A 7,650-nucleotide genomic window follows, 5' to 3' on the forward strand; every position below is an offset into this window, starting at 1 on the left:
AGAGGCCAAGCAACTTACACAGCTGGGAAGTGGCAGGGACAAAATCGGATCCCAGTCTGTCTGTCTGGAGCTGTGATCACACTGCCTGCTGCCTCCCACCAGCTGAGCACACCAGAGGCCCGATCAGTCCTTAGGGGTGCCATCCTTCAGGTGGCCTCGCCTCTGTCTGCAGGACAGGCTTGGCACCGAGCGATGTGCTGCATTTTCCTTTAGAGGTGAACCCTGTCCTCCTTAGAGGGAGGCAAGCCTTTTCTCTTTGAATCTTTTTTTTTTTTTTTTTTTTTTTTTTTTTTTTTTTTTTTTTTTGAGACAGAGTCTCACTCCATCGCCCAGGCTGGAGTGCAGTGGCACGATCTTGGCTCACTGCAAGCTCCGCCTCCCGGGTTCATGCCATTCTTCTGCCTCAGCCTCCCGAGTAGCTGGAATTATAGGCACCCGCCACCACACCTGCTATTTTTTTGTATTTTTAGTAGAGATGGGGTTTCACTGTGTTAGCCAGGTCTCGATCTCCTGATCTCATGATCCACCCACCTTGGCCTCCCAAAGTGCTAGGATTACAGGTGTGAGCCACCATGCCCGGCCTTCTCTTTGAATCTTGATCACAGCTGAGGCTAGCTGAGGCTAGCTGTAGCAGGGCGTGGGGTTCAACAGAGAAGAGAAATTAAGGCCTCTGAGCCATTTGTGCTGATTTTCCTATTAAACTGTTGTTACCATCGAGGCTGAGGCAGCCAGACTTGGATAATGACTGGTTTTGCAGATCAGCAGGGTGTAAAGGAGATTCTGCTGTTGGTAAACAGTTTGGCAATTTGAAGAGCAAATTGTGGCCTGCACGAGGAGCGGGGTGGATGCCAGGCTACTCCCGTGGAAACACTGGGGAAGGAAGCAGCATCTGCAGCGGGGGCGAGAGGCTGGAGGGAGAGAGGTGATGGCAGGAGGCAGGCGGAGTCAGCATGGACCGGGCGCCATCCCCACAAACTTCCAGCCCTGTGGGCCGCCAATGTGCTGGGGCTGAGGGGTCTTGTTCTGGCGTTGTGGTCCGATGGGAGACAGGCACGTGGGTGGGTTCTTAAATACAACACACGACCACAGTGCAACACCACTTTACACCCACCAGAATGGCTATTACCCCAAATCAGAAAATAACAAGTGTTTGTGAGGATGTGGAGAGGTCGGAACCCTTGTGCACCATTGGTGGGAATGAAAAATGGAGCAGCTGCTGCGGAAAACAGTCTGGGGGGTCCTCGAAAGATTCATCGCAGGATTATCAGAGCATCACGGAATTCTCATATGATCCAGCAACTTCTCTTTCGGGTATACGTGAAAGAATTGAAGACAGGGACTCAAGCACATTTTTGCACAGCTGTGTGTATAGTAGCATTATTCACAATAGTCAAAGGTGGAAACAACTCAACTGTCCATTAGTGATGAATGGATAAAAAAAGGTGATGTGGTCTCTCCATACAGTGGAATATTATTCAGCCTTATTAGAAGGGGAGGGAATTCTGACGTATGCCAGCACCTGGATGAACCTTGAAGACATTATGCTAAGTGAAATACAGCAGTCACAGGCAAGTGCTGTGTGATTCCACTTCTGTGAAGTGCTGAGAGTAGTAAACTCCACAGTGATAAAGGCAGAATGCTGGGTGCCGGGGCTGGGGGCGGGTGGGGAGTTGTTAAGGTAGAGAGTTCCGGTTTGGGAAGATGAATCAGTTCTGTGGATGGGTGGCGGTGATGGTTGCATAACACTGTGAGTGGACTTAATGCCACTGACCTGTACACTGAAAAATGATTAAAATGGTAAATTTATGTATATCCTGGCGATGACAAAACAGTGCTCACGTGGGATTCCGGAGCCCCAAATCTACACAATGAGACTGCAGCCAATTCCTCTGGGGGTGGGGGGTGGCGGCGACAGGTTCTAGTAAAAAAATACTTGTGGTGAGGACTGGTTAACTCATTCATAAACTACCAAGCGCTGGCTGCACCTGCTCTCTGTGGGACCCTGGGAGACAGCCAGCTGTGGGTGCCCGAGGGTGGGTTTCAGCACCACTGCAGGTGAGGAAGAAGGGTTGGGGGGGTGGGGGTGGGAGGTCTCCCCAGGCCTCAGAGGCCAGCTGACATCAAGGGCGAGCAGGGGCTCCCTGTGGGGGGTTTGTGCCTTTCCCATTAGGCCCTTATCAACAGCGCAAGTAATTTCAGGTTTGGCTGGAAAAAATTCACTCAATCAGCCGGCGTCTATCATTTCCCTGTAATGACTGTGTTTTGCTCCGGCTGCGAGATGCCCTGAAGCACTTATTTTCTTGAACTCAGAGCAGCTGCAAGGGACTGTGTGAGCTGCCTTGGCAGGGGTCACACTTCCTGCCGTTTTCTTTCTTCTGCAGGAATTTAGCTGTCAGCGCCAGGTGAATCGGGTCCCTGCGGCGGGTTCCTTCTTCCCAGACCCCTGCTCAGCTGTCGGGATGGTGGCTAGGTGTCCCCCCGCCCCAGAGGAGAGGTGGTTAATCAGGGTGATGATGATGAAGATGGCAATGACCCCTTTGAGGTGCACAGCCCTTTACAGTTGACACCTCCTATTCCTGGTTATCTCATTTGAGGCGCACAGTCCTTTACAGTTAACATCCCCTATTCCTGGTGGATCTCATTTCACCTTCACAGCCATCCCAGAGGTTCATGGGTTATCCTTATTTTCCAGGGAAGGCTCAGAAACAGTCAAGAAATGCATCACCCAAATGGCCACCGGTACAGACACTCTAACACCGGTGTGACTGATTCCATCACAGAGTTCACCCCATGCATGGGAGTTAGGGATTTTGTGACTTGATGATAAGCCTTTTGTCCTCCATAAAACAGGTGTGACAAAGCCTTCCCAATTGGCCTCCTGGGCATGGTGAGAAGAACGGGAGGGCACGAACTGGGAGGAGCTATTGGATAGGAGAAAGGGTCAAAGGTGGCATGGCTGCAACTGACCTCCAGCTAATTCACTGCACCTGCTTCAGGACAAGTTCCAACGCGGGGGGTCAGCCTTGAACACAGGGAAATGGGGGTGGGGCACAGGCACCAGACCAGGGTGATGGGCCAATTCACATTCGTTATAAAGGAACAAAAACCAGTGATTTCCTCTGAGATACAATCAAGCAAGTTTCCCACAGCAGCTAATGTCACAGAGGGGAGCCACGCAGAGTGAATGGTGGAAACACTGATTGACACTCATTGGGAAGAGGCCAGAAGAAGCATTAACACGTGGCTGTCGACTAGACACTGGGCCTGGTCCTCACTGTGCTCCAGGGCTGGGGTCAGCAGGGCTGATAACCTCATTTGCAGAGCCCACGGTGACCTGGAGTCATTTCATTACTCCCTTTGTCAGAGGCGTTTGAACCAGAGCGACTCCATCTTGAATAGGGGCTGCGTAAAATAAGACTGAGACCTGCTGGGCTGCATTCCCAGGAGGTGAAGGCATTCTTAGACACGGAATGAGACACGAGGTCAGCACAAGATACAGGTCATAAAGACCTTGCTGATAAAACAGGTTGCGGTAAAGAAGCCGGCCAAGACCCACCAAAACCAAGATGGCGATGAGAGTGACTTCTGGTTGTCCACACTGCCACACTCCCACCAGCCATGACAGCTTACAGATGCCGTGGCAATGTCAGGAAATTACCCTATATTGTCTAAAAAAAGAAAAAGTCATGAATAATCCACCCCTTGTTTAGCATATCATCAAGAAATAACCAAAAAAAATGGGCAACTGGTGGCCCTCGGGCTGCCCTGCCTATGGAGTAGCCATTTTTTATTCCTTTGCTTTCTTAATAAACTTGCTTTCACTTTATGGACTTACCTCGAATTCTTTCTTGCGCAAGATCCAAGAACTCTCTCTTGGGGTCTGGATTGGGACCCCTTTCCGGTAATACCTTTGGCTTCCAAGAAGGAGGTTGCATATGACTAATAAGAGCGTGGCATTTGACTCAAGCCTGAGAAGGTTCTAGGGTGAGAGTGAGTAGTGAGGGGCTGCTAGGGGCTCAGGAGTACAGTGCCCAGGGAAAGCGGGCTTCTGCAGTTTAACCATCCCAGAATCCCTGTCCCTGTTTTGGGGAACCATCCCTCACCTGCTCGATGCCCGTATGTTCTGCTCAGGGCAGCCTCACTCCCCCTCACCTGAGACCTTTGGCCCTTGATTCCAGAGGTGGCATGGAACCAACTAGAGCCCACACTCCCTGGCTCAAGGATAGGAGAGATCCAAGCCAGAGAGCCTTCTCCGTGGCGGGGGCTTCTGGGGACAGGCATATTCTCCGTCAGGGTTGTGGAGGTGGTGGAGTGTGAGGCTGTAGTGCAGAGGCCTTTGCAGCCGTGTGTGCCTTGCTAAAGGAGGAAAGCAATGGCCAGGAGAGCGGTCGGAGAGAGTCCAGCCTCAGGACATCCCTTGAGCACCCGCATCCTGCTGTGCCTGCATCCCCCACCCTCCATGGACTCCCCAGTGTTACTAGCCAATAAACTCCCTTTTCTGCTTACACTAGATGGAACTGGGTTCCTGTCATTAGCAACCAAAAGTGTTCCAGCTAAAAATACACTCGAGATTTTAACTTCTTTAAACCCTCTTCTAAATTATAAATTGCTCTTTTAAATATAATATTTAGTGGTGGTAATAATTTATTCTCAGGTCTTTGAATACGATGTTCTGTTTCATAGGAAACCGGAATCGAGTGGGGAAGCATTGGATGAAGGTGGTCCTGGCCCCACTTGCCTCCCAGGGGCCTGGCATGTGAATAGGGATGCTTTGGCCAAATGCCCTTGGTAGCCATCACGGCCCCAGGGCCTGCGAGGAAGAAATCATCCTTTGACGACTGACCTGGCAGGTGAAAGGGGTACCGGGGGTGATGGAGGCCCTGAGTGAGGGGGCATCATCAGGGAAGATCGTCCCAGCCCACCAGGAGGGGAGAGAATGGGCACAGTTACCTTTCGCAGCATGCCGGGGTAGGTGCTGTGCGGGGCCCTCAGGATCATCAGGCCTTTCCATGCTCAGCAGTCAGGCAGCAGGAAGGTATCTCTCTCCCCATCCTCCCTGGCATGTGAATAGGGATGCTTTGGCCAAATGCCCTCAGTAGCCATCCTGCTGCCAAGAACCAGGGGCTCAGACTCCACGGGTCCTCTGCCTTTTTTCATGTCCCCCTGTGGATTAGAGGGACATTGTCATCTCTGACCCTCATGGCGTTCCAGGAGAGAGCAGGAGGGAGATTGCTGTCCTCAGCCTGGAGGCGGGGCAGAGGGGATGAGGACCAGAGGGCCAGGTGGCTTGTCCAGGAGGCTCGGGATGTCCCTGGGACCCAGGTCTCCCTAACTCTCTGCCATGGGCCGAACTGGGTCCCCCAGAAAGATATTCAAAGTCTTAAACCCCTGTGACCTTGTTTGGAAATGGAGTTCTTCGCACATGAAATCCAGTTAAGATGAGGTCACCCTGGAGTAGGTTGGCCCCTGAATCCAATGACTGCTGTCCTTGTGAGAGAGGAGAAGAGACCCCCAGTGAGATTGTCAAGTGACAACAGAGGTTGGAGTGGCGTGGCCACAAGGCAAGGAGTATCTGGGGCTACCAGCAGCTGGAAGAAGCAAGGAAGGACTCCGCTCTCCCCCAGCCCCACAGGCTTTGGAGGGAGCTGAGCCCTGCTGACAGCTTGAGTGTGGACTTGTAGCTTCCAGAACGAGGAGACAGTGCATCTCTGCTGCAGCTGTTGTTTTTGAGACAGAGTCTCCCTCTGTCGCCCAGGCTGGAGTGCGATGGTGCGATCTCAGCTCACTGCAGCCTCTACCTTCCTGGTTCAAGCGATTCTCCTGCCTCAGCCTCCTGAGTAGCTGGGACTACAGGTGCCCACCATCACACCCAGCTAATTTTTGTACTTTTAGTAGAGACAGGCTTGCCTCAAACTCCTGACCTCAAGAGATCTGCCTGCCTTGGCCTCCCAAAGTGCTGGGATGACAGGCATGAGCCACCGTGCCCGGCCCCATCTCTGTTGCTTGAAGCCACCCAGTCTGTGGAACTCTGTTAAGGCAGAGTCATAGGGAACTCACACACCCTGTAAGCTCAGTGTGACCTGGCCACCGGGACATGCAGCTGGGAGTGCTAAGTGGGGAAGTGGGCGGGTGAGGGAGGGAGAGGACTGCCCACTCTAGGTCATGAACGCCCCAGAGTCAGCCTTGGCCCATTAAGGAAGGAGTAATAACACCAGCCTGCTCCCCTGCCCTCTCCTGAGGCTGGGCTGTCATCACAGAGCGCTAATGACACCTTCCCTTTGAATTGGAAACAATGTCCTCCCAGCAGCAGCGGCAGCGCTGAGCCAGAAGCACAGGAATGCTTTCAAAGGAGGGAGGGTGTGACCCCAAGAGAGGTTCAGATGTTCATTAAGCAGGCCTCCCTGCACCTGGGGCGCCAGGCTGGGTTAACCCCCTCCGCCCCAGGAGCTGTCAGGCAGCAAGCTCCCTCCATTCAAGGTTCCCTTGCCCCCCAGGCAGACTAGCCAAGGCTCAGAGGCCACGGCCTCACTCCTCTCCCCTCTCTCCCTCCTCTCCCCTCTCTCCCTCCTCTCCCCTCTCTCCCTCCTCTCCCCTCTCTCCCTCCTCTCCCCTCTCTCCCTCCTCTCCCCTCTCTCCAGCCCCCTTGACTGCAGTTGCTGGTGGCTGCTTTGTTCTGAGGCCAAGTCCTCCCTTTATCCCCTGTCCCGGCTCCAATGTCCTGGCTGGGAGGGGCTGGGCTGAGGCCACAGGCCCTTTGCACCCGGAGCCTGCCTCCCAACGCCCCTGCTGACCTGGGTCTTGGTTTTGTGCTTTCAGTGGGACTCACCACTCTGCCCTGTGCAAGGACGCAGATGTGCCAAGACCCCAGCACAGGCTTGCCTGACTTTGTGTCACTCCCCGAGACATTCCCAGCATGTGAAGGTCCAGGAGTCACTAGAAGCCCGGGTGGCTGTTCCCCAGCCTGAATCCTCTGCCCTTCTGAGCCTCCAGAGTACACAACTGAGTTGGTTATGACCCTGAACTTTGCAAGCCTCTTAAGCAGCATTTCAGCTGTGACCTGGAAGCTTTTGAAATATTAAAATCTTGTTAGCTCCCTGAGCTTTTCCAGGGCTTCGGAGTCCAGTGACTTCCTCTGGTTTCACAAGTCAAATTCAGGCCATGGCCGTTCGCCTCCCTTTGCAGGGTGAGCTGGGGCTACAAGAGGACGCCTCTCCCCATCTCCGTCACCTGCCCTTAGCTCTTGGCCTGATGCCCGGTGAGGACTTGTGGGTCCTCTCCTGATCCACCTCACCTTGGCCGTGGCACCCTGACGGGGAGTCCTGGCAGCCGCAGCGGCCCCCACAGTGGGTGGAGCTCTGACCCCACTTTATTAGTGGGACCCAACCCAGCCAGGGCTCGCCAGGCTCTCCAGGTCTCTCTGTTGCCTGCCTTGGGATTTCTGCCAGTGTTCCACGAGTCACAGCAGATGAGGTGTTCCAGTTATCCACCGCTCTAAGAAATCACCACAAAACACAGTGGCTTAAAGCACCGAGATTTTATTCGCTCTCACGGCTTCTGTGGACAGGAATTTGGGACACACCCAGCTGGAAGGGCCTAGCCTGGGACCTCAGATGGTTGCAGTCAGACATGCCTAGAACTGGAACAGTGGGG

The 7,650-nt window shown here is 53.6% G+C and overlaps 1 long non-coding RNA gene across 1 annotated transcript; it reads right to left on the bottom strand.

Moving 5' to 3' along the window:
- Positions 1-207: 207 nt before the first annotated feature.
- LOC140713289 (uncharacterized) lies at positions 208-7,155 on the bottom strand. The gene is made up of 3 exons (XR_012095206.1): positions 6,827-7,155; positions 5,396-5,482; positions 208-5,163 (listed from the first exon to the last, which is right to left on the bottom strand). It is a non-coding gene; the product is annotated as an uncharacterized lncRNA (long non-coding RNA).
- Positions 7,156-7,650: the final 495 nt, after the last annotated feature.

This window comes from Chlorocebus sabaeus, chromosome 14 (genome assembly GCF_047675955.1).
Source record: "Chlorocebus sabaeus isolate Y175 chromosome 14, mChlSab1.0.hap1, whole genome shotgun sequence".
NCBI lineage: Eukaryota > Metazoa > Chordata > Mammalia > Primates > Cercopithecidae > Chlorocebus > Chlorocebus sabaeus.